At 45.0% G+C, this 27,827-nt stretch overlaps 1 protein-coding gene across 2 annotated transcripts in view; it reads left to right on the top strand.

The window, feature by feature from the left end:
* The window catches only part of LINGO2 (leucine rich repeat and Ig domain containing 2), a 758,770-nt gene that overhangs the window by 635,972 nt on the left and 94,971 nt on the right, over window positions 1-27,827 (top strand). The gene's annotated exons all lie outside the window — the stretch shown is intronic.

The following is a 27,827-nucleotide window of genomic DNA, read 5'->3' as shown; positions in this document are numbered from 1 at the left end:
TGATTTAGATGTTCTCAGTGATTGATCAGCCCTGTGCAGTGGTCCAGTCTTCCATTAATGGCACTATTTAGGTTCATGGGTTCTGGCAGCTCAACAGACAGGAAGGTCACTCAATTTCTTCCTCTGTCCTCCTTTTCTTATTTCCCCTGAGTTCAGCGCTCTGCAATCTAACTGCACATTAACCAACTGGAACTGAAACCTTTTCTATCTCATAAACCAGACTCCAAAAAAGCTCTTCTTTCATTGCCCACTTGTATATATTTATGCAGTGCTATTTTGTCTTGGTAGGGGGGAAAAATCCATCTTCTGCATTAGTCTTGGCATTTTTTTCAGATAGCAATTCTGGCTACAGACCTGTCATATCGCTAGATAGATAGACAGACATTTGTATGTACAGCACACATACACCCACGATTTCCTCTGTGTGTTTGTCCCTTTCAAACGTACACAATTTGGATAGGACTGGAGAACTGCCTTAAATCAACAGTGATCTTTAGTAATGGAAGAGACTGTGTTGTTTATTTCCCTTTAGGCCGATGGATTTTCGTTCTTATTGGACTGTTGAAAGGTTTTTCAAAATTCATTGCTGCAGATTCCTTCAACTCTTACGGAAGTTTAAATCACAGTATCTCTGTTTTAGGGTTTGTTTTTTGGCATTTTTGGGGGGGTTGTTTTTTAATATGTAACTGACTTGTTTTTTTCGCATCTAAAGTTTGAAGAAGTTCTGTGGGAAAGCGCATGTCTTTCTCACGCAAAGTCATGCAAGATGGTTTGATCTGTAGGAAACTGGTCAGTCAACCAGTTAAAATCTATAAAGAAAATGGGATTTGAGCTTTCTTTGGCCTGCCACACATTCCTTTTTCATATCTATCTTGTCTATAGCATTTGAAGTGTGAATAATATGTAGCACTATCTTTTCTGACGCAACATGCAATCGTCTTTTAAGGATTCTGTCCCCATAGTATTGCTGTTAAGTACAGTACAGCTTATTTAAGCCATGCAGGATGTTTGGTTGAGTGATACTGAATAAAAGAAGAGGGCATGCAGTGTGTGCTAGAAGGGGCAGCCAGCGGAAGAGTGATATGTCTTGCCATTGTTTCCATGATTTTCCTCTAGCCCACCTATCTCCAGCAGTTGGCCTCTTGCCCAGAACTTTTTCTACAGCTCCCAATGAAAGCTAATAGCTGCCTCTTTAGCTATCCAGTCCCTTGGATAACTATTAGGACACTCTTGATAGAAGCGGCTTCTTTCCATCCAGAGGTAGAGATTTTCCCCTTGGTGGCAAGCTTGAGCTCTGCCAGGCAAAGGGGCGGGAAAATCAAATCTGGATACAAACTCAGCTGTCTGCCATCACATCTTCAGGCCAGCTGGTTTAATTAATGTATACGTTCTATCCACAGAGTTTTAGAGCAGTATTTTATCACTCCATATAATGAATGTGCAGATGGTGAAGTGTGCAACCTGTGTAAATATAATGTATTATAAATGAGCAAGTCTAATGACTTATAAGAAATAAAGCATCACATACAGACAAATGCACATGAACAAGGTAATTTCTTCTCACGTCCTATTCCTGGGTTGACTTGTATTTAGCTGCCTGGATGACTTCACTCAAACAACCAACACAAAAATCTGACTCAGGACTGTACTTACAAATAGTTCAACAATAACCTTCAGCTCCTGAATCCCCTGGCTGCTCCCATAGCTTTTCTCTGCAGGGCTTTGAATCACTTCTTCTTACAGAGACACTCAGCCTTTCTTCTATCTAAGTTTAAGTTAATAAGACATTCTGTACCTGGTCAGGTTGTCTGGGTGAGTCAGCAGAATAGGACTGTGTCTCCATCCAGTAAAGCCTGATAATCTATTATAATATCTGTTAGAAAAGTTAGCTGGTTTTGGAGTTATCTAATTTAAAAATTAAAAATGATCATGGGGTTGTGACACAAACACCACGTCAGTAAGGAAGAGGGTTAAGCAGCTGCTCTGGGCCCAGACAGCCCCACTGCGCCACACCTGGAAAGCATGCAGCACTTGGAAGAGGAGCTCAGAAGTAGAGCAGCCCAGCAGCAGAGGGGGAGGTGAGCTGACCTGGCCTGCACTTTGACCTACTGTGAAGGAGCTCCATGGGGGCTCTTGCTACCTGCTGCCTTGCAATGGTGACCTGACCAAGCCTACAAAGACAGGACCTGAAGGTGTTTTAGTTATTTATTCTTCCCTCTCGGAAAAGAGGGGACTGGTAGAACATGATCTAGGGAAGTTGCTGTATAGCACCCCAAGGTGCAGGCTTTAGCTGTCTACTATTGGGCCCTGGATCAGAGCCTGTTGGAGAGCATGGGCCCAGGCTTTCCTACCAACCCTTAAAGATGGACATCTACAGACATCTCTCCTTTGGCTGGGAACCTAGTTGAGGGAAGACCCTGAAGGTACAGTGGTCCACACCACAAGACCCTGACCCTGAATCTTTCACTGAATTCCGAAAAATATTGGACTCTTTTGTATGTAGCCTGAAAGAGGTGGACTTGAAAGCATGACCTGGGCTGAGTCACCGAAAGGATCGACCACTGCAGGGTGGAACTGCAGTAAGAAAGGGGAACGCCCAGGAGGAAGGCAACCTGCCACCCACCCCCCCTACCCAACCATTAGGAGGCACTGGGAGTAAGTGTTCCCATTCACGGGGGGAGGGGAGGGGGCAAGACCAGGATTGGATATTCTATACCCAATAATAGAGTGCACTAGAGTGTATGATTAACTATCAAGCGCAAAATCTTCCTTACATTTCCACATGTTTAATCCTGATTTGGTGCCCTACTTCCCTGACACATAAGGGAGAGTAGGTGGGTGGTCCCCGCAGATAGGAGAATCTGAATATCCAGGTCATAGTCTGCCATGTTAATCTGAGAACAAATTTTTGCCACAAAATAAGAAGTGAGGTGGAGTATATTCCCAACAGAAAAAGATAAGAGTTGAAGATTTTTAAGATTGTGGCATTCCCAGTATGAGAGAGTCACACTGGTTTAGGTAAAATCGATTTTTAGACTGTCAAGACAGAAGAGTTACTGAATAGGCTATGTGCTTTTAACACAAGGAGCTCTGATCCAGGCTTGGACAAACATGCTGGGTGGTAACGCCTTTTGCATATGTTTGTGATTAATTGAAAGTTATGCACCGTATGTATAGCCAGCTTACAAAATCGCTGCCTTTTTCTCCATAAAACAGCAATCAATTCCTTTGATTCTTTAGCTCTTTTTAACATTTGAAAAAGAGTGAGATTAACCAAACTGAAAAGTAGAATTAACCTGTGGTCAGAACGTTAGCTCAGTTTTTGAAGGTTTTCCAAACACCAACTATTCCCAAATGTTTCCTCTTTGTACTATTTCATAGAAGAGGACATCACTGTTCCTGGCACTGTGGCTTTTGCTGTCTCTTTAATTCTTTTTGCCGTCAGATATGGGAGGGTTTACTGCTGGAAATTACTTTGTGTTTGAATATGATACCATTAGCCTGCTCCCTAGAGAAGGAGGAGGTGGAAACACTGAAAGAAAGTAATGTCTTCATTCATTTGCTACAAAAACTTGTGGAATAAAGGCTTCCATTTTTCTTGGCAGTCTGAATAAAGTAATGTTTGTTTTGCAAAGGAGAACTTTTGTCTTACCTTCTGTGTGTTGTCTGCTTAGTGGGATGCAGTTTATTTCAGCAAGATACAAACTAGAAACCAGAATTCCCAGACAATTTATGCTGAATCATCATCAGCCTTCTTGTAAACTTCTCTTCTCCTCCACTGCTGTAACTGGTGTGGTGTCTTGCCATCCCTTGCTATAAGAAGTGTCCTGGCAGTCCACAATCTAACCATTTATAAGGGACGTATGGCCACTTGCATAGCTGCATGCAAACGAATCAGGAGATTTTGGGGGTGAGGAAGAGGAAGAGTAGTATTTTTGTTTTTATCTAATTTTTATGCATGTCTAGCTGAGCTAACACTATACATGGTCAGAACTACAGTGCACGCTGCTTGGGCTGCAGTCTGACAGCTCCAGCAGTGTGTGGATATGTGCGTTTGCTAGTTGATCTCTGCTTGGGCCTTTTAGATACCAAATATGCTCAACTATGCAGGAAAGAACACTTGTCAATTGTCATGTATAAGTAAATATCACCTCGTTATTAGCAGCATTCCTACAGTGAGTATGGGTAAGCGTCACAGAGGGGCAGATACTGAGTTAACTTGATCTGAAGCAGAACTGACAAGTTTTGGAAAGGTAACAGTGGTAGGCTGGAGCTGGCTCGCCCTGTGCTGCTAGAAGAGGTGCTCATGGCTACATGAACTCTCTGGTCGTTACTGACTCCGGGCTGATAATGGTGCTGCTGAGCTGCAGGCTTTTCTCAGGGGAGGAGTTATAGAATTATTATTTGTCTAGTTTACAATCACAGCTGATTGACCTACCTGTTAGAAGTTTCTCAGGGAAAGACAAGAAATAAACATATACATAGAGAATGCCCCTTTGTTCTTCTCCCCACCCCGCCCCTGAAAATGGTAGTATTTTGTATAATGTTAAGTTTCCTCCAATGCATTGTACTTGCATTTTATACCTTCTGAAATCCCCAACAAATATAGCAATGCTGCTATACTGTTCCAAATCACAGTGGGGCAGGTGGGTTTTCCTCACTGAAATTGGTGTACAATATTAGATTTCTTTCTGTTTCTTTATTCCCTGATTTCTACAGCAGTAGACTATGATGCAGAAATGAAGAAGTGGTTTCCCTGGCAACGATAACCATATGAAAGCTCTCAGAAGTCCCTCTTCTACTCAAGTGACTCTCTTCTATTCTTTCTAAACTGCTAAGTAAAGGCAGAAAATAAATTTTTCCCATATTATTGTGGCAGGCGCTAATGTGCCCCCAGTACATAGAGGCTGGCAGATAATCACTAACACACAGGCTAAGTGAATCACTTTCAATTAGTGGGACTTTCTGTTCACTATACTGACCGTTCTATCTTTTGATTCAGATTAACAGCATAATCTATTACTGGTGTATCTCTTCCTATTTTAAAGAGATGTGCAGTTTTAGAAGGATAAGATTTTTATGTTCTTTAGCCCTGTTAGAGACCATTCTGCCTGGAATTCCACTGGACCTTGCTCTCCAGGTAGGGTTGCCAACTTTCAAACCAAACACCCCTGTCCTGCCCCTTCTCTGAGGCCCCACCCTTCTCCAAGGCCCCAGCCCCGCTTGCTCCATCCCCCCTCCCTCCGTCGCTCGCTCGCCCCCAGAGGGCAAGGAGTTGGGGTGTGGAAGAGGGGTGAAGGCTCTGGCTGAGGGTTTAGGCTCTGGGATGGGGCCAGGGATGAGGGGTTTGGGAGTACAGGAGGGGGCTCTAGGCTGGGGCCGAGGGGTTCAGAGTGTGTGAAGGGGGTCGGACTCTTGGGTGGGGCCAGGGATGAGGGGTTTGGGAGTACAGGAGGGGGCTCTAGGCTGGGGCCGAGGGGTTCAGAGTGTGTGAAGGGGGTCGGACTCTTGGGTGGGGCCAGGGATGAGGGGTTTGGGGGTACAGGAGGGGGCTCTAGGCTGGGGCCGAGGGGTTCAGAGTGTGTGGAGGGGGTCGGACTCTTGGGTGGGGCCAGGGATGAGGGGTTTGGAGTGAAGGAAGAGGCTCCAGGCTGGGGCAGAGGGTTGAAGTGTGTGGGGGGAGATAGAAGGCTCCAGTTGGGGGTGTGGGCTCTTGGGTGGGGCCAGGGATGAGGGGTTTGGGGTGAAGGAGGGGGCTAGGGCAGTGGGTTGAGGGGGGTGTGAGCTCAGGAGGGATTTCAGGTGTGGGAGGGAACTCCGGGCTAGGGAATGGGGTTGGGGTGTGGGAGAAGGTTCGGAGTGCGGGTCCCAGCCAATGGGAGCTGCAGACCTGGCCCTTAGGGTGAGGGCAGTGTGCGAAGCCTCCCTGGCCCCCATGTGTCTAGGGGCTGCAGGGACCTGCTGGCCATTTCTAGGAGCCACGCGGCACTAGGGCCAGCAGGAAGTCTGCCTTAGACACGCTGCACTGCCAACTGGAACCACCAGGGTCCCTTTTCAAGCGGGAGTTCTGATCAAAAACCAGAAGACTGGCAGCCCTGGCTCCAGGACTCTCTACCCTTCTTTTAGAAAAGTAGAGATGGTTAGATTGCTTCACACTGCTCCTTATGCCTCCCTCGAACTGAAGGTGTTAATACAGTCAATAATAATGAACCTCCTGCATTAATTAATTATTTTAAAATTATGAAGCTCTTACTTCCAATTTAGATGCAATTTGTTTTTACTTAAATAGTGATCTCTTGATCCTGCATATCTAATGGGAGTTTTCTGTGGAGAAGTAGTATAGCATTGAGCCTATAAGACTTTATAACTCATGCACAGACACTCTGTTCACTACAGTCATATCAACCATAAGAAATATATATTTTCTCTAAATGAGTGCATTTCCAAAGCAAAACTTTCAGCTAGTCTTATTTTCCTTTATTTTTTTTAGGAAACAAACTCAATGCAGCATCTTAACAAGGGAGATATTCACTGTTGCCCACTCTCCTGATTTCATTGTGAGTCACAATATTTGGTGTTTAGCTCCTTGAGTCAGGTGATTATATGATAATCACTACATGTTTTTAGTTTTTTTTTTATTTTTAAGTTTCTAGCCCACATGATTGCTGACAAAAGCTTGAAAACATGAAGCCTAAAGTGGATCAGGACTCATTAGGCAAATAGAAAGAATACAAAGCTGGCATTATTCATAATAATGATAATTTTAATCTCATAGTAATAGTTTTTGAATAATCATAATTTTTGGACATTTGGGGTTGACAGTACTGAATTTTCCAGCTTTAATTTTCCTCTGGCAGCCTTTAAGCAGTTTAGCCTAGTGAACAGAGCACACTCTGTTACCACTCAAGAAAGAGAACTTGGAGTCATTGTGGATAGTTCTCTAAAAACAGCCACTAAATATGCAGCAGCAGGCAAAAAAGCAAAAAGAATGTTGGGAATTAAGAAAGGAATAGATAATAAGATAGGAAATACCATATTGCCTCTACATAAATCCATGGTACGCCCACATCCTGAACGCTGTGCAGATGTGGTCACCCCATCTCAAAAACGATATCTTGGAATAGGAAAAGATTTTTAAAAGGGCAACAAAAATTATTAGGGGTATGGAACGGCTTCCGTATGTATCATAAACCTAGTCCCAGATTTGGACCTTAGCGTCCAAAATATGGGGGTTAGCATGAAAACCTCCAAGTTTAGTTATCAGCTTGGACCTGGTAAAGCTGCCACCACCCAAAAAATTAGAGTGTTTTGCGGCACTCTGGTCCCCCCAAAAACCTTCCCTGGGGACCTCAAGACCCAAATCCCTTGAGTCTCACAACAAAGGGAAATAAACCTTTTCCCTTCCCCCCTCCAGGTGTTCCTGGAGAGAGACACAGAAGCAAGCTCCGTGAATCTAAACAGAGGGACTCCACCCTCCCCGTTCCCAGTCCTGGAAAACAGAATTACTTCCCTCTTCACCCAGAGGGAATGCAAAGTCAGGCTAGTAAATCTAACACACACAGATTTCCCCCTGACCTCTTCCTCCCACCAATTCCCTGGTGAGCTGCAGACTCAATTCCCTGGAGTTCCCCACTAAAGAAAAACTCCAACAGGTCTTAAAAGAAAGCTTTATATAAAAAGAAAGAAAAAATACATAAAAATGGTCTCTCTGTATTAAGGTGACAAATACAGGGTCAATTGCTTAAAAGAATATTGAATAAACAGCCTTATTCAAAAAGAATACAATTCAAAGCACTCCAGCAACTATAGACATGTAAATACAAAACAACAAACCATCTTTGTGCTCACAACTTGGAAACAGAAGATTAGAAAGCAAGAAATAGAAAAATTCACTCCTCATGGCCAAGAGAGTACAGGCAGAAGACCCAAGAACAAAGGACTCACACACAAAAAACCCTCCACCCAGATTTGAAAAAGTCTTGTTTCCTGATTGGTCCTCTGGTCAGGTGTTTCAGATTACTTCTTTCCAGGTGTAAGAGACATTAACCCTTAGCTATCTGTTTATGACAGTATGAAAACAGATTAATAATGTCAGAAGCTGGGAATGAATGACAGGGAATTGATCACTTGAGGATTACCTGTTCTGTTCATTCCTTCTGGGGCACCTGGCAGTGGCCACTGTCAGAAGAGAGGATACTGGGCTAGATGGACCTCTGGTCTGACCCAGTAGAACCATTCTTATGTTGACTGGGACTTTTCAGCTTAGAAAAGAGACAGCTAAGAGGTGATATGATTGAGGTGTATAAAATCATGCCTGGTGTGGAGAAAGTAAATAAGGAAGCGTTATTTACTCCTTCTCATAACACAACAATTAGAGGTCACTAAATTAAATTAATAGGAAGCAGGTTTAAAACAAACAAAAGGAAGTATTTTTTCACACAACACACAGTCAACCTGTGGAACTTTGCCAGAGGATGTTATGAAGGCCAAGAATATAACAGGGTTCAAAGGAGAACTAGATAAATTCATGGAGGATAGGTCCATCAATGCCTATTATCCAGGATGGGCAGGGATGGTGGCCCTAGCCTCTGTTTGCCAGAAGCTGGGAATGGGCGACAGGGAATGTATCACTCGATGATTACCTGTTCTGTGTTGATTACTGATTACTCTCGCCCCTAGCTCCACCGATATGGTCACAAGGTGCCCGTTATCTACCGGGTAATGAGCGTTGGGATAGGGCGGAGGTTCGATCACTGGATGCCCTCGGGAGGGGTGACAAGTGCCCCGAAGGTAGCAAGGGGGATAACGCAAACAATCAGTCGTGGGGTTAAAATTGAGGGTTTATTGAATGGGTCACAGGTGAGGATAAGGAACAACTCAATACTAGTTACAACTTGGGCTTACAATATAATACCAGAACAAATAATAAAAATACTGCAATTACAAACAGAAGCTGACCCTGGTACCGCTCTAGGTCCCAGTAGTTATTCAGGTCCTTCCAAGGGTTAGTAAGGGTGCTATTGGTGCTATTGTTAAGCATAAATGCAAATATTCGTCTAAATAAAAGCAAAATGCAATAAAACAACTAAAGCTTGCCGTGAGACTCCGGCTTACAACACGATACAGACTCAGTTAGCTAACAAAAATAGCAAAATCAGCAGCTAGGCATACTCACACACACAAACCACAAAAGTTTCATCATCACCGGCAAACGGGTAGGCTCCTTAAAACACGCAGCCGAGGGAGACCTCGAGTTGATCAGGCTCGGTTACAAGGTCCAGCTTTTTTCGTTTTCTCCCTGTCCACTGCTTACACACTGGGCAATTTATAAGGGTAATGACGTGTTCAATTTTTTGGCCAGGTTTCTCCTAATTAGGAGATTTATAGGTGCCTCGTTACCACCCTCAGGGAGGGGGGGGTTTCCTGGAAATGGCTGACCACAAAATTTGCCTAGCCCCAACGGTTACTTTCGGAAATGTTTCTCGCTTGAAAGTACATGCATGCTCGTTTCTTGAACATGGAGGCCAGGGCAAAAGCTGCTTAGGTCTGTGACACTAACATGCCCCCGTGCCCTGGGCTCCATGTGAACGTTATGCCTATACCTCAGATTCCTCGCCCGACTCGCCGTCCCCTTCTACAAGAGGGCGTGTGTTGGGGGAAGAGGCAATGTAGGCCGACCCGATAACACGATGGACACAGGCTTTTAAGCAGGCACAGCCAAGGCAGAGCAGGATACACCCGACCAGGAGGGAGATAAGGAGAGATTGGAAATAAGCCTTGTAGGCTCCGAGACCCAACCAATCGAGCCAGGACCAAAATCGGAAGGTCTCCCTGGACTCACGCACGGCGGTTCCTAAAGCCCTGAGGTTATTAATTACTTCCGTTAAATTTCCAGATACAGAAGAAACAGAGCCACAACACTTATCCTTAAACTGTGGGTACATGGATATGAGGGTCTCACAAAAATCCCGTGATTGCAACAGAAATTGTATCATTAATCGGTTCTGAAAAGAATAATCTGATAATTCCGTTAGCTGCTGATTAACTAAATTAAAACCTTTTAAGGTGGTATTTGCCAGCGTTTCAATAGCCAGTGATTGGAATACTTGCTCACGTAATAACATATATCCAACGGGGTTAAACGAGACCACTGAAGACACTACAGAGGACAGCGCACCCTTTGCCTTCTCCCACCAACCCCAGGAACGTCGAACCCGTCCGGCTGAGTTGGGATGCCAGGTCTTAACATAAATACCACCCCCTTTTATCAGGATAGAGCCAATGGTACATATACCTCTAGGGTTAGGGGGGAGCGCCGTATAGGCTGCCTCGCCACACAGCCAAAAGTGACCGGGTCTGGGGGACCAAGGGGAAAAGGCAGAGTTCTGGCATGCCGAGCCTCCCTTAAAAACTAACTTCTTAATGTGGCTGTGGGATAGATATGTGTGTTTAAGGGGCTGATAGAATTTTTTGCTGCTATAAGTGATGCCGCCGGACCCAATTTTCCGGTCGCGGCTACCGCATAAAACGGGGGGTGGGGACGTACGATTGAAAATAGGGCTGCTGGCCATCTCATTTCCGTCTACAAGCTGCCACTGGGAACAATTGGGGTAGGCCCCAACCCAAATGGTTTCTGTTCGATTATTTCCCAAAAAGGCCCAACAGTGGGATGCCATGGGCCTTTCTCCAGGTGACAAGGGGAGTGGGCCCATACGACGTACCCTAGTTTCATTAAAAATAGAAAAAACAAGGGGGGAAATGGGGTCGAAAAGATCTTTTGTGCAACCTGTCCATTGTACGGTGGGGAGCCACTGAGCAAAGGGGGAAGAGCAATTAAGGGGACCATTAATGCTACTAAAATTAAACACTAAAGGCAATAAATCAAACAAAGGCCTATTTACAGACAGCCTATTGGAACATGCAACGCAGTTATCAGGGGTCAGTGAGGATAAGTCGATGTTTCCTCCCAGGGCTTCCTGGATCCAATAGGCTGCGAACATAAGCTGATGGGTATTTTCGCCCACAGGATACGGATGTCTTAGGTTCAGCAAATCTGGGCCCTCCTGGTTGTCGTCCCGGCTTCCCACCGCTATGGCGAGCTGCAAGACAAAGCAGAAGGCGGCCTTATTGGCCCCCGTTAGTTCGCTCCTGACTCAGAACGTTTGCTTATCCAGTTATGGTGGACCAAGGTGTGGTTGCCCTGGACATCCACAACCGTATAGGTATTGGGATATTTACCTGCAGTTACAATTTGTGCAGCGTAGGGTTCTCGGTGACCTGAGGCCTGTGGCTCAGCCACCCAGACAAGTTGGTCAGGGTGATATACGGGAGTCCAGGGGCCTCTAGGCCTGGGGCTGATTTCAGGCCAACGAGAATAGTTTGCATTGAGGGAAATAAGAACCTGTGGTAATAGCGCACTCCAACCCTTATAGTCAACGTTGGGATTGACTGAACGTATCATGGTTTTCAGAACCCCGATTTTCCGCTCTACAACGCCATTACTTTCGGGGTGATATTTTAAGTGAATATGGAGGGAGGCCCCCATCCCAACACCAATGCTTCGAAACGCTTGCTGGTAAAAGGGGGTCCCCCATCTGCTTGAACTTCGGAGGGCACACCCCATGCCGCAGCCACCTGTTGCAGCGCCCCAGCCACGGCCGCAGCCGTGGTGGTATTCAGAGGGATGCAGTGGGTTTGACGGGAGCCCAAATCCACCACTACGAGAGCCTTTGGGTGGCGACGGGCTCCGGGTAGGGGTCCCATTAAATCTATTTGCCACACCGCGCCGGGAGGAAAGTACTCTGCAGCGTACGCCCACCGCTCGTAACGCGGGCGGTTTTGGGATTTGATTTGTGCACACTTAAGGCAGGACTGTACTATTCTTTCGCAGTCCTGCCGCCGTACCTCGGGTTTTCCCTGAGCACCTAGGGCTAACTGATTGTATAGGCGGCCGCTAGGCAAATGCCCCCAATCCTCATGAAGCCATCGGAGGAATGGATCGGTTTTGAGCTGGAGCTGTTGCCCCAGGCACACTTGGGGCGCTTGAATTTCCCTTATTTTTTGATCCAATTTGGAGTGGAGGGGGTTAGAATTAGGACGGTGCGACGGGCAATGGGTTATAAACCAGGGCCGGGAGAACTTACGTACAAGGTTGAAAATAGTGTCCCACAGGGGCGTAAATGCTGTGGGGTTAGCCTCTCCCGTGAGAATGCTGAGACAAAATTGTGAGTCTATGCCCAACACGACTTGAATAGAAACGGAATGGGCCTGGGTAATGTGCTGGGCAGCGAGAAGGACCCCATGGACTTCGCTATGCTGGGCGATGAACCCTGGGGAAGGAGATCAACCTGGAAGTGGTCGCATTTAGCACAGAGGACTCCTGCCCGGGGGGTCGGGGAAGTGCCCCCGTCGGACACAATCCAGGGGTCATATTTTGTTTCTATACACAAGGGCTCCGAGGCTGCTGGGAATCGGACATCGTTTGGCAGCGATTTAAGCGTCCATTCCCGCCACGTGATTTCCCCCAAATAACACAGCTGTTGCCAAGTTAGGCTGGTCCCGTGAAAACTGGGGGGGGACAGCCGCGTGAGCCAAGGAATGAGGTGTACCTCTGGGCCGATCAGGGTTCCTTTACTAGATAGCGGAGCCCAAATGCGTGCCTCGCCTGCGGCTAGCAACATAAGTCCTATGGGTCCATATCGATACAGAGGGCCCTTGAGCCGTCGGGCCCAGTTATAGACCGGTTGCCCGTCTTGTGATACTGAGTACCCATAGTGATGTTGTGTAAAGAAAAGGGTAATGGTAAAAGGTGAGTCCCTTTTATATCGCGCTAGCCGTGGGTTAGAGGCAAACCAGGCGGCTATTCGTTCCAGGCTTTTTTGGGCCTCAGGACTCCATATTTCCCGCTTCCGTTTGGACGAGAGGGGTTCCTGGATCGTTTCAAGGTCTACGAGATGTTTATCCGGGATGAAGTGTCTGTGATAATTAATTAGGCCTAAAAGTCTCTGTAGTTGCTTTTTATTCTCGGGCGGGTCTTTTACCCAAGGGTCTAGAATTCCCGAGGTGGGTTGGCCACAGTTGTAGGGGTCATAATGTTGGCCTAAGAAGGAAAAGCTTTGAGAGGGCACGAGGTGGCTTTTTGTCTCATTAATTCGCCACCCATTGGCCTTTAGTTCGGCTACCACGGTGTTAGTTACGTGTTGGACTATGTGTTCGTTGGGCCCAATTATGATTATGTCATCCACATAGGCTAAAATGGTGGTGCCCCCAGTGGCTTCTATCCCTTTTAAGGTTTTTGCAAGAGCGGACGTGGCCAAGGCGGGGGAATTACAGAACCCTTGAGGGCACACCTTCCACTGGTACTGTGCGCCCTGGAACGCGAAGTTTAGGATTTGGGGTTTGTCCTCTAACGGGATTTGATAGAACATATCCTTTAAATCCAGGGTGCAGGCCCACCTCCCACTGGCATCGCTTAGCTGCTGCCGTATTTCTGGAATGGTGGCCGGGCCCGCAAATGGAAGGTGTCGGACTCGACTGTTTGCTTGTCTATAGTCGATGACCAATCGAAATTCAGAGGGGTTGCCGGGCTTGGGGATACCCCAGCCAGGCGATAGATAGTTTGACGCGGTTGCCTGCGCTATCCGTCCCTCCTTTAATAATTGGTTGAGCAGTTGCTTAATGAGGGGGATGCCTTCAGGCTTCGTGGGAATAGGGGAAAATTTCCATGAACTGTTATTAACAAGCTCGGGGCTATAAGGGGGGGGGGGGCATCGGGCGACAGGGTGACAGGCAGGGCCTGACAGACCTGTTTTTGTAATCATAGTCGTTTTATATCCCCAACCCCCAGCAAATTTGTTCCTCCCAACAAAGCCTTAACTTTCCGTTTATACCCTTTGTGAATCAGAGTAAAGCAGACTACGGGTTTTTCTTCAATGCTGTTAAGACCCTGAATAAACATAGTAGAACTTGTGGGTACATGCGGTACATCGGGTTTAATAACGGAGATTTGAGCTCCGGTGTCCAACAGGAAAGATACAGGGGTGTGAAGGGGTTTGGGACCGGCTACCAATAGGGTGTAATATGGTCGCTCATCCCATGTCTCCGTGGAGGCCGGGGCGCACCCAGCCTCTACTCGTTTTTTGTTCTCAAATAATCGTCCCAGTCCTTCCATCCTAACTGTTTCCCCAGGTCTTGTTGTTGAGAGTTAGACATCTTCCGCAGTGCTTCCTTGGGGATCCCCTTATGTAATAGGAACCCAAAAAGCGCCCTTTCAGCCTTGGTACATTCAGGGTGCTTAGGTTGACCCTTATTAACAGGGTTCTCAGCTGGAAGGGCTGAGATGGGGCTCTTGGGGGCTTGTGGCATTCGAAGACGGGACATAGCCTCATATAAAGTAATAAGAGGTCGCCCAATCCAACCATGCAGCAGCAGGGTTCCCCCTGTGTCAATCGGTGGGGCGCCATCTATGGCTAAGTCCACTGCATCCCTGTTGACTGGGGTCTGAGTGGGGTCCCCGACATAAATGAGCGGTGTGTTCGATTGGACATGCTGCGGATTCATGTTCAAGGGCACCGTCTGTGGGTCCCACATTACGATGGATGCCCCGGCAATAGCCCATATGATTTCATGGGGTGTATTTATGCTGCCGGGAGGTATGTACATGCCCTTAAAACTGCCCTTCATGGCTAAAGAGGCTGCAGCTGGTGTAGTAAGTGGCCAGACCCCATTTCTTAAGAGGTTATGGCCTGAAAATCCTCCCGACCAGGTGGACGTTTTGGCCAAGAGACTAGCCTCCTCCCTGTTCACTGTCTCTGCCCCGTAATCCAGGGCCAGACAGCCCAGCCAAACGAGGGCGGGCTCGCTCTCCCCACGCCTAGTGTCTACCATAAACTCCTTCAATTCTGCCTTAGTGCGGGTACGATATTCGGTGGTAGTAGTAATTTGGCCTGTATTAGAGTCCACCTTGCTTTTTGTAATAGCAACAGGCATTACCTCCATCCGCATCTCCTTCTCAGGCACAGGTGGGGCTGAGGGGAGAGCAGGATAGATCGAAGGGGGAGGGTGGCCTTCATAGGGGGGTGGGTTTCTGCCGGCCTGACTCCCGTCCTCCTCCTCCTTGTCACTCATCTCGCTTTCTGCGCTATCGGTGCCGTTCGCGGCGGCCTGTTTAGCGGCAAACATAGTGCTTCCATGAAGGACCGCACAGAGGTCCAGCGCTTTGTTTAGTGCGCTGAACAAGACCGTGGACACGTCTTCCGACTTATACTCGTCCGGTCTAAGTTTCTTTGACCGCTTGGTCTGTTCTAATTCCTCCATTAATTGGGTTAGCAACCCGTGGGCTGGGTCACCCGGCTGTACCCGTGGCGGGGGTATGAGTTTAGAAACGCTGGCCCCGGATTTTTTAATGATACGGCTACACTCCTTCCAAATGCCGGACGGTGTCTCGGTCCGACTAGTATCCGCGACTCCCGTGCACTGGGGTTGCAGGGAACTATCGGCCGGCTGACATTTAAACGTGGGATGGCAATGGAGGAGACACCCTACGGCGGTCAGGGTTAACGAGGTCGTATAGCTTTTTGACCCTGACCCTGACTCTATAACACAAACCCAATCTAAGGTGGGCCTCTCAGATTGTCTGCTGGCCACTTGCTGAAATTGTAGGTGTTGAAATTGCTCGAGCTCAGACTGTTCACGGTCCCCACTATGCCACGGGCACTGACCCTCCCGAAGGCATCCTGTTCGTGACGCCATGTTGATTACTGATTACTCTCGCCCCTCGCTCCACCGATATGGTCACAAGGTGCCCGTTATCTACCGGGTAATGAGCGTTGGGATAGGGCGGAGGTTCGATCACTGGATGCCCTCGGGAGGGGTGACAAGTGCCCCGAAGGTAGCAAAGGGGATAACGCAAACAATCAGTCGTGGGGTTAAAATTGAGGGTTTATTGAATGGGTCACAGGTGAGGATAAGGAACAACTCAATACTAGTTACAACTTGGGCTTACAATATAATACCAGAACAAATAATAAAAATACTGCAATTACAAACAGAAGCTGACCCTGGTACCGCTCTAGGTCCCAGTAGTTATTCAGATCCTTCCAAGGGTTAGTAAGGGTGCTATTGGTGCTATTGTTAAGCATAAATGCAATTATTCGTCTAAATAAAAGCAAAATGCAATAAAACAACTAAAGCTTGCCGTGAGACTCCGGCTTACAACACGATACAGACTCAGTTAGCTAACAAAAATAGCAAAATCAGCAGCTAGGCATACTCACACACACAAACCACAAAAGTTTCATCATCACCGGCAAACGGGTAGGCTCCTTAAAACACGCAGCCGAGGGAGACCTCGAGTTGATCAGGCTCGGTTACAAGGTCCAGCTTTTTTCGTTTTCTCCCTGTCCACCGCTTACACACTGGGCAATTTATAAGGGTAATGACGTGTTCAATTTTTTGGCCAGGTTTCTCCTAATTAGGAGATTTACAGGTGCCTCATTACCACCATCAGGGAGGGGGGGGTTTCCTGGAAATGGCTGACCACAAAATTTGCCTAGCCCCAACAGTTACTTTCGGAAATGTTTCTTGCTTGAAAGTACATGCATGCTCGTTTCTTGAATATGGAGGCCAGGGCAAAAGCTGCTTAGGTCTGTGACGCCAACATTCTGTTCATTCTCATAGACTTTAAGGTCAGAAGGGACCATTATGATCATCTAGTCTGAGCTCCTGCACAAAGCAGGCCACAGAATCCTACCCATCCACTTCTATAACAGACCCCTAACCTATGTCTGAGTTACTGAAGTCTTCAAATTGTGGTTTGAAGACCTCAAGCTGCAGAGAATCCTCCAGCAAGTGACCCATGCCCCCGCTGCAGAGGAAGGCGAATAACCTCCAGGGCCTCTGCCAATCTGCTCGGAAGGAAAATTCCTTCCGACCCCAAATATAGCGATCAGCTAAACCCTGAGCACGTGGGCAAGACTCACCAGCCAGCACCCAGGAAAGAATTCTCTGCAGTAACTCAGATCCCATCCCATATAACATCCCATTACAGACCACTGGGCATACTTACCTGCTGATAATCAAAGATCAATTGCCAAAATTAATTGCCAAAATTAGGCTATCCCATCATACCATCCCTTCCATAAACTTATCAAGCTTAGTCTTAAAGCCAGATATGTCTTTTGCCCCCACTACTCCACTTGGAATGCTGTTCCAGAACTTCACTCCTCTAATGGTTAGAAACCTTCATCTAATTTCAAGTCTAAACTTCCTAGTGTCCAGTTTATACCCATATACCATCTTGTTTCCACATTGGTACTAAGCTTAAATAATTTCTCTCCCTCCCTAATCTTAATCCCTCTGATATATTTATAAAGAGCAAGCATATCCCCCTTCAACCTTCTTTTGGTTAGGCTAAACAAGCCAAGCTCTTTGAGTCTCCTTTCATAGGATAGGTTTTCCATTCCTCAGATCATCCTAGTAGCCCGTCTCTGAACCTGTTCCAGTTTGAATTCATCCTTCTTAAACATGGGAGACCAGAACTGCACACAGTATTCCAGATGAGGTCTCACCAGAGCCTTATATAAAGGTACTAACACCTCCTTATCTTTGCTGGAAATACCTCGCCTGATGCATCCTAAAACTGCATTAGCTTTTTTAACGGCCATATCACATTGGCAGCTCATAGTCATCCTGTGATCAACCAGTACTCCAAGGTCCTTCTCCTCCTCTGTTACTTCCAACTAATGTGTCCCCAATTTATAACTAAAATTCTTATTATTAATCCCTAAATGCATGACCTTGCACTTTTCACTATTAAATTTCATCCTATTACTATTACTTCAGTTTACAAGGTCATCCAGATCTTCCTGTATGATATCCCGGTCCTTCTCTGTGTTAGCAATACCTCCCAGCTTTGTGTCATCCGCAAACTTTATTAGCACATTCCCGCTTTTTATGCCAAGGTCAGTAATAAAAAGGTTAAATAAGACTGGTCCCAAAACTGATCCCTGAGGAGCTCCACTAGTAACCTCCTTCCAGCCTGACAGTTCACCCTTCAGTACGACCCATTGTAGTCTCCCCTTTAACCAGTTCCTTATCCACCTTTCAATTTTCATATTGATCCCCATCTTTTCCAATTTAACTAATAATTACCCATGTGGAACTGTGTCAAATGCCTTACTGAAATCGAGGTAAATTAGATCTACTGCATTTCCTTTGTCTAAATAATCTGTTACCTTCTCAAAGAAGGAGATCAGGTTGGTTTGGCACGATCTACCTTTTGTAAAACCATGTTGTAATTTGTCCCAATTACCATTGACCTCAATGTCCTTTACTACTTTCTCCTTCAAAATTTTTTCCAAGACCTTACATACTACAGATGTCAAACTAACAGGCCTATAGTTATTCGGATCACTTTTTTTCCCTTTCTTAAAAATAGGAACTATGTTAGCAATTCTCCAGTCATACGGTACAACCCCTGAGTTTACCGATTCATTAAAAATTCTTGCTAATGGGCTTGCAATTTCATGTGCTAGTTCCTTTAATATTCGTGGGTGAAGATTATCTGGGCCCTCTGATTTTGTCCCATTAAGCTGTTCAAGTTTGGCTTCTACCTCAGATGTGGTAATATCTACCTCCATATCCTCATTCCCTTTTTGTCATCCTTCCATTATCCCTAAGCTCCTCATTAGCCTCGTTAAAGACTGAGGCAAAGTATTTATTTAGATATTGGGCCATGCCTAGGTTATCCTTAACCTCCATTCCATCCTCAGGGTTTAGCGGTCCCACTTCTTCTTTCTTTGTTTTCTTCTTATTTATATGGCTATAGAACCTTTTACTATTGGTTTTAATTCCCTTTGCAAGGTCCAACTTTACATGGCTTTTAGCCTTTCTCACTTTATCCCTTCATGTTCTGACTTCACTAAGGTAGCTTTCCTTGCTAATCCCACCCATCTTCCACTCCTTGTAGGCTTTCTGCTTTTTCTTAATCACCTCTCTGAGATGCTTGCTCATCCAGCTTGGTCTGCAACTCCTGCCTATGTTTTTTTTCCCCTTTCTTGGGATGCAGGCTTTCTGCAGCTTCGACCTAAAGTAATTCCAGGCCTCCTGCGCTTTAGATCCACAAGTTCTTCAGTCCAATCCACTTTCCTAACTAATTTCCTTAATTTTTTAAAGTTAGCCCTTTTGAAGTCAAAAACCCTAGTCCCAGATCTGTTTTTGTTTATCCTTCCATCTAGTTTGAACTGAATTAGCTCATGATCACTCGAACCAAGGTTGTCCCCTACAACCATTTCTTCTATGAGGTCCTCACTACTCACCAAAACCAAATCTAAAATGGCATCCCCTCTTGTTGGTTCTTCAACTACTTGGTGAAGAAATCCATCAGCTATTCTCTCTGGGGCATCTGGCATTGTCCACTGTCAGAAGACAGGAAACTGGGCTAGATGGACCTTTGGTCTGACCCAGTATAGCCGTTCTTATGAGTCACAATGACTTCAGTCAGCCTCCTCTGCAGCGTGAGGGTTGCAAAACTATTCTCTTTTTGAACTCTTTAAAATAAAGTCTTGAGAGGGGTGTAACCGGGTGTGCAGAAGGGTTTTCTTTACATAATTCACATCATGGAAATGTGCAGGTTATTGAGAAGGTAGGACAGGAAGACTTGGAACTATGCATGGGTCACTGACAGGAGAGTTGAAAATCCTAACCCCTATTACATTTGATATACATGCCTTGGAAATTTGAACTTGAAAAATCAGCAGCCAGACTGAAAATGTACATTTTCCACTGCACTTCCTTATGGATGGCTAGCATAGAATTAGCCTATTGCATCAGATGTACCATGCTATTATAGCTACAGCAAAACTACAGCTGTGTTAGGTAAGCTGTCTCAAGACTCTTTTTGGAGTCTGCTTACCTTATATCCCTTACTCCCACAATCTCATGAGAAAAACATTTAAACATTTTGCTAGATTTTTGTTTAAATTGCTGAAGCTGTTTTCACTCTCATGGGCAGCTTTATGTTCCCATGTATTATGTCAAAGGGAACAGTGTTCTTTAGATTCAGTGCATCAAAAGTAAATTTGTGTTTGTGTACAAACAACAGTGAAGTCATGCTTCTATTAATCTCAACTCTGTATTCCACATAGCAAAACCTGAAGGATGGCCCTTCAGACCCAGCTCCTTAATTCGCCCTTGGTTGTCTGAAATAGGAGGTGGGTGGCTACAATTATTTGCTTTCTCTCAAATGGTAAGAATGCAAAGCAAACAGTCTTTTTGGGGAAAATGTATAAAGCTGGTGGGCCAAATTCATCTTTGTACATCGAGTTGCTCTGTGAAAGAATCTGGCCCAGTTGCTGTTAGAAAAATCCCCATAACAGTAGCCATTCGCTGTGAAACTTGGATAATAGCATTCCGAAGGGGAGTAGTTGAGTTGTATTTGTGAATTGCCCCGGTTAGAATGATGATACGTATTATGATTCAGGCTGCTTTTCTCCTGAAATATATTGTCTGGAATAGTTTCACTTTAATTTGTTTTAGGGGTTACAGTGAGAAGGCCTCTGTCTCAGAATGAAATATATGAACAGAAGGCTAAGATGCCATGAAAGAAATTGAAATGGGGAGATGAGATGAGATGAGGTCAGAAATTTAGCAGGACAGACGACTGGTGATCTGATTTATTTTGCTAGGGGACAATCATTTTGTACCCTTTTGATTTGCAGGGATCATGCCACTATCTCCAGCCCTGATACCCTATCTGACTGGGAGCAGTAACTAGAATACCACAGAATACTTCACTGGTGATTTAATGCTTGGTTCTGAGCTGTGCAGAGCACCACCTGCATGATGCTGGACACCTTCAAATCTCATTTAAGTCTATGGAATTTGAGGATGCCCAGCACCATACAAAGAGAACTCCGCACCTTGTAGAACTAGCCCCTAAAGACATGTGAAAATCCCATATCTGAGCTTGCCATTTGCCGAACTTTCTGATAGAAAGATAAACTAACAGCTTGTGTTTTGAATTATGAAAACATTCTGAACATTATCTGTCAATGATCTGCTAGAGTTACCTTAAGACTTATACAAACTTTCAAAATTACTTTTATCATGATCCCAGAGGTCTCAAAATATTATTGTGCAAACTACCCACTTTTGTATTTACAAAACTTTGATTTTCATGATTTCGCATGGATAATTTCACCATGAATTTTCCCTAAGAAGCCCTCTGGATCTGAGCTCTGTCAACAGCTGAGGACTGGTACAAAACGTTGGATCCCTTTCTATCCAGTGACCTTAGATCAGATGAGTATTTTGTCCGGGAAAGAATTTCTGTAATCATCCAAGTCATATTCAGGCCTTCCCAGAATTCTCTGGAGCAGATCTTCCTTATTAAGAATGAGGCTAAGATATTTAAAATGCAGCATGTGATAGAAAAGGATAATACTAGTCATCTCCTGTTTTTGAAGGAATATAAGACATGGGACGAAAATATTTCTGGTTTCTCTTATGTAGAAGAGATACGTAATGCTTGCTGGAAGACCAAAGATGTGACTGACCCTATGCGCATCTATGAATAAGTACAGTTGGCTGGAAAAATGTTTGAATACTTGTTTAACTGCTTCTTGGGTGGACCCTTCTATGACACTATGCATGAAGGCCCCAATTCAGAGAAGCACTTAATCATATGCATACCTTTTATTGACATCACTGAGACTACTCACATACTTAAAGTAACACAAGTGCTTTAGTGGTTTGCTGGATCAGGATGGATATCTTCATCCATTTCATTAGAGGCCAACCTCTCTAACCTTAATCTGAAGATTGAGGAGGGTAGCCTCATGATAGAAATATTGATTGTGGCCTATTTGCCAGTCTGCCAAAAGAGGAGGAGCTTCTCATTCCTCCTGTATTTTCAGAACCAGGGCACAGAGAGAAATGATCAGGTAAGAAATTCTCCTTTTGTATAACATTTCTATTTAGAATTTGTGCAGTGTGTCCTTCTACCTGAGTGAGAAATGCAGTCGTTTACTTTTTTAATCATCCTCCAGCTGCCTAAACTGTGGAATTATAGCAGCAGTGCTGTATACAGTATGAGTCTGGCATATCTTTAATAATAAAAATGTATGACTGCATCTGATGCTGACCTTTTGTTACACACACACACACACACATAGAGTTTACATTTTTGTAACCTAATTTACAAAAAAGTACTCAATCTTGAGTCTAACAAAGCAGACCTCTTTATATGAGTTTTCTTTGTATATATTATATATATTAGTAAGCATAAAGAATGTCACTTCTAATCATGACGAACCAATCTTCAGGTCTAATTTGTATCAGCATGGTGCAAATGGGAGAGAATTTTAACTTTTGTTTGCATGTTTATTCTACTTATCTATTTTATGGTTTCCTATGGTGCCTATCGCTAGTATTTATGGGCAAAATTTTCAAAAACAACCTAAGTCCAATTTTCAAAAGTGATTTAGGCCCAGTTCCTAAAAGGTATTTAGGTGCCTAATTTCCACTGATTTCAACCAGCCATTTGGGGCTTGATTTTTCAAAAGAAGTCAGCATCCAGCAGCTCCTGCTATGGATACTAGCTCTAGATCAACATTTTCAGAAGGGACCAGTGATTGTGGCTGCCTTAGTTTCTAGATGCCCAACCTGAGACGCCTCAGGGGTCATGATTTTCAGAAAATGATAAGCACCCCATCTCTGAAAATCAGGGCTTTTTAAGGTGTTTCAAGTTGAACATCCAAAATCACGGGTTACTATATAAAAAATCGTGGCCCTAGCATTACAGTGGCATCTGCTTAGGTGCTAAGCACTGTGGAGAATTGGACCCACAGAACCCAAACCTGAAAGGTGCAGTAGAGTGCTCAGTGCTCCCCACAGTCATTGATTCCAGTGGGGTTAGAGTGGTCAGCACCTAAATGGTACTTTGCCTTCCATGCAAACCCTGACTCAGGCAAAGGCCTGGTTGAATACCTGGGCCTTGCAGCACTTCCTGGCGGTTGCTTGAAGTTTCCAAAACTTGTTAGGAAGCCACAGTTGGTAGAATTTAAACAAGCTTTGGTGAGCAACTCTGCTAACCTCCTCAGCTTCAAAAGAGATGAAAGTGTCTTGTTACCTTCAAATATACTTGCTTTGGCTTTGATGGTGTTTTGGGAGGTTTCTGCTCTGACACTGCATCAAAGCTGAAGTGAGCATGATGTGAAACAGCACAATTTAAAAAATACTCTTACGCTGTCGCCTTCCAGCTGCAGGGTCTTATTCCTAATTCCTGTTTTCAGCCCAATTCAATGCATTTATTAACTAAAAAGACAGAGCATGTTTGCCCTCTCCTCTTACTTGCCATTTTCTGTTTTAAGCAAGAGTTAATAAATACATATTGAAATTAATAATATTTTACCCTCTTCCCATCCACAAATTGCCATCTCTCATTCCCATTTCATGACAAAATTAAAAGACATCTTCATTTCTATCTTCTTCCTCTGGGTACAGGTTCCTATCCAACACTTTTTCAGCCACGATACTAACGTGCAGTAGTCCAAATTCACCTCTGTCATAATTCCATTGCAGTCATCCACGGCAGAGTTGTGTTGGGAGGATGAATGTTGCCCAAGATGATTAAAAGGCTTCTCCTGTCCCAGATGAAGCACTAAGTAGATTCAATGCAAATGAACAAGGCAGGGTTGATTTCAGGGCAAAAGCCCTGTGAGCAAATGAACTCTGAGGCTCAAATAGCAAGACCCACCGTGGGTTATGAGACATCAGCCATAGAAATGATACATCATCTTTTCCAGCCATCAGATCTCTGACCTTCTCACATTCTAGTCCATGCAGCACCCTATAGCTAAAATTATCTTCCTTGCCCTCTAAACTGATCGTGTCATATACAGTTCTACCCACTCAGGTCCCTCCGCTGGCTTCTGATCCCATTCCACCTCAATTTCAAATACCAACCTCACTTTTCAAGGCTCTGCGCACTGGCTCTTTACTACGACTGTGCCTTTTGGTGACTTGTTTGTTGATTTTTCATTTGATTGAAATGCATCCAGCCAAAACTCTGCCACCCTCCTGGGAATTTTTTCCCCCACTACATTTTTGTTTCACACCTCTTCCTCCACCTCCTCCCTCCATTATCCAAGCAGCCTCCCTCTGCTCTTTCAAATCCATCCTAAAACCTCTTTTTTCAAGCCAAAGTTCTGGCAGCAAGAACTGGCCTATTCATTTGCTTCACCTTATTATTTATAATCCTTTAATTTGCCTCACAGTATGGAATAATATATTTCCATCCTAAAAGAATCCCCAACCTTTAAGGCTGACCCTGGCTGATCTCACTGGTTCAATCACTCTGTTTCCAGGCTGCATTCCTTCCACCCTCACTTTCTGTATTTTGTCTGTCCTGTCTTGTTACAGTTCTTTAAGGTAGGATTTACCCAATGGCTTTCTATAAATTAGCAATCAATAAGACAATAAAATCAGGAGCCTGAATAAATAAAGTAAAGTTCACTCACCATTCAAAGTTATTAGTTCTTGCTCCCTCTTTTATTTCATTTTTTCCCTAGCTCTCCTTTCTCTTCTCTTCCTCACTCCTTTTGCACCTGTTGCCTTCTTTCGCAACCTTCCTTTCAGTTTTCTCTCCTTTTTATTCCTGTTCTGCCTTTTCTCTTGGTCTCTATTTTCTCCCTGTGTCCTTTCCTTTCTTCCCCCTGTTTCTTGGCCATCCCATCTCCTTTTTTCTCTCGCCCTCTCTCCTCTAAAACCTTCCCTGATCTTTTTCCTGTCTTTCCTTTTTTCCTGAATCCCTTAAGTTTTCTTGCCTTTTCCCTTTAGATTCATTGTCTTTTACTTGCCTTAGGGTCCCCAAACATTCTTTTCTATATTCCAGGCTCCCGCACCTCTATTCCCTTCTCATTTTTATAAGGCTTCTCTGAGCATTATTCCTTCCATAAATCCCCCATCTCTATCAGTGCTGGGTTTACATCTTACGCACCCTTAGGCAGAGCATCTTCAGCGCCCCTCTGCCTACAGCTGACCTGTGTTTTTTCCATAAAAAATGAAACTTTTAACCCATTTTTAAATGTTAGGCATCCCTAGGCATGTGCCTACTGTGCCTAATTGGAAATCCGGCCCTGAACTCTGTTCCCTCTCCCCAGCCCTGAGAGTGGGGAAATGAGTGAAGTTGATGCTGGCATCTCCATTCCTGAAGAGGAAACCTGCCACTCCCTTTGCTGTTCCACTCCATTCACCCACTCCTCTCCCCACATTGGACTTCCCTCGGTACACACTATTGTCGTCTTTCTTACCTCTTTTGGGACCCCATTCTCAGTCCCTCCCTACTATATTTCCTCTTTGCCTCTGCATGCCTCCTAATTCTCTTGTCCCTGAGCCCTTTTCCCACACAGGGGTTCTCAAACTTTTTACCGGCACGACCCCATTTCAATGAAGTATTTCCTGCCTGGGCCCCAAACAGCAAGGAAGGCGCAATTTTGAAGAACTAAATGGCATCCTCTGCACAGTAGGGATTGCCATGACCCCATCTGCTGGTGGCACAACCCCATTTGGGGTTGTGACCCCCAGTTTGGGAATGGGTACCCTACGGCTTCTATCATAAACCTAGTCCCAGATTTGGACCTTAGCATCCAAAATATGAGGGTTAGCATGAAAACCTCCAAGCTTAGTTACCAGCTTGGACCTGGTAAAGCTGCCACCACCCAAAAAATTAGAGTGTTTTGGGGCACTCTGGTCCCCCCAAAAACCTTCCCTGGGGACCCCAAGACCCAAATCCCTTGAGTCTCACAACAAAGGGAAATAAAACTTTTCCCTTCCCCCCTCCAGGTGTTCCTGGAGAGATACACAGAAGCAAACTCCGTGAATCTAAACAGAGGGAGTCCACCCTCTCTATTTCCAGTCCTGGAAACACAAGCACTTCCCTCTTCACCCAGAGGGAATGCAAAGTCAGGCTAGTAAATCTAACACACACAGATTTCCCCCTGACTTCTTCTTCCCACCAATTCCCTGGTGAGCACAGACTCAATTCCCTGGAGTCCCCCACTAAAGAAAAACTCCAACAGGTCTTAAAAAGAAAGCTTTATATAAAAAGAAAGAAAAAATACATAAAAATGGTCTCTCTGTATTAAGGTGACAAATACAGGGTCATTTGCTTAAAAGAATATTGAATAAACAGCCTTATTAAAAAAGAATACAATTCAAAGCACTCCAGCAACTATAGACATGTAAATACAAAAGAAAAAAACAATAACCCCTATTGTTTTTATGATCTCTGTACTCACAAGTTGGAAACAGAAGATTAGAAAGCAGGAAATAGAAATCCCCTCATAGCCGAGAGAGAGTCAGGCAGAAGACCCAGAACAAAGGACTCACACACAAAGTTCCCTCCACCCAGATTTGAAAAAGTCTGGTTTCCTGATTGGTCCTCTGGTGAGGTGCTTCAGGTTACTTTTTTTCCAGGTGAAAGACACATTAACCCTTAGCTATCTGTTTATGACACGCCCCCCAAATTGCAGACAGTGGGGAAGCTCACTGGTGGCGATTTGCTTCTAGAACTTTCAAATAAACAGATTAATACAACACATGCACCTTTACATATACCACTAAGTATATAACTAACAGACTTGTACATTTTAAGAACACTTTTTAACTACTGGATTCTGGGAAACTCTTACGGGAGAGTGCATCAGCTACTTTGTTAGAAGCTCCTGAGATGTGCTGAATTTCAAAATTAAAATCTTGGAGAGCTAAACTGCAACAAAGAAGTTTCTTGTTGTTTCCCTTGGCAGTATGAAGCCACTTTAGTGCAGCATGGTCAGTTTGTAGCTGGAACCGCCGTCCCCAAACATATGGGCGTAGCTTTTACAGGGCATACACAATGGCATAGCATTCCTTTTCACTGACTGACCAGTTACTTTCCCTCTCAGACAGTTTCTTGCTGAGAAACACGACAGGATGGAAGTTGTGATCTGTTGCTTCCTGCATGAGAACTGATTCTATACCACGCTCAGATGCATCTGTGGTTACTACGAATGGCTTGTCAAAGTCCGGGGCCCTGAGCACAGGGTCAGACATGAGCATTGCCTTAAGCTGGGTAAAGGCCTTTTGACACTTATCAGTACACTTAACTGCATTTGGCTGGGTCTTTTTGGTGAGGTCGGTCAGTGGGGCAGCGATTTGGCTGTAGTGTGGTACAAATCGCCTGTAGTACCCGGCCAAGCCTAAGAAGGATTGGACCTGTTTCTTTGACCTTGGGACAGGCCACTTTTGGATAGCATCTACCTTGGCCTGTAGGGGGTTTATGGTTCCTCGACCCAGATTTGAAAAAGTCTGGTTTCCTGATTGGTCCTCTGGTCAGGTGCTTCAGGTTACTTTTTTTCCAGGTGAAAGACACATTAACCCTTAGCTATCTGTTTATGACAGCTTCCTCCCCCAGTTTTCTCTCACCTCTTTCTCTGAGCCCTTATCCCAGTTCTCTCAGCCCTCTCCAGCTCTGTGGTTCCTCTTACCCCTTTATCTCTCTCCCCTAGCCACCATTTTCTCTCATGTCTCTTTGGGCCCCCAATTTAGCTTATTAAAAGGAAAGGTGCTGCTGACCCATGGCTGCATCAGCAGCACGTTCCTCTCCGGCTTTACATGCACTGACACGTGCATCCCAGGAAGAGAGGCTCAGCCGGGTTGGGCAGAGGCAATCTGCCCCCGGCAGTGTTTTGCTAGCTCAGAGCAGAGTGCTGGAAGCAGAGCCAGGAAAGTGGCAAGGGCCGGTGTGCAGGCTTCAAGACAGTCTAGTTTCCTAGGCAAGTCAGCTGCTG

Source organism: Gopherus flavomarginatus, chromosome 3 (genome assembly GCF_025201925.1).
Source record: "Gopherus flavomarginatus isolate rGopFla2 chromosome 3, rGopFla2.mat.asm, whole genome shotgun sequence".
In the NCBI taxonomy this organism is placed as follows: domain Eukaryota; kingdom Metazoa; phylum Chordata; order Testudines; family Testudinidae; genus Gopherus; species Gopherus flavomarginatus.
The sequence above is the reverse complement of the archived record's forward strand: the minus strand, read 5'-3'. Positions and strand labels throughout refer to the sequence as shown.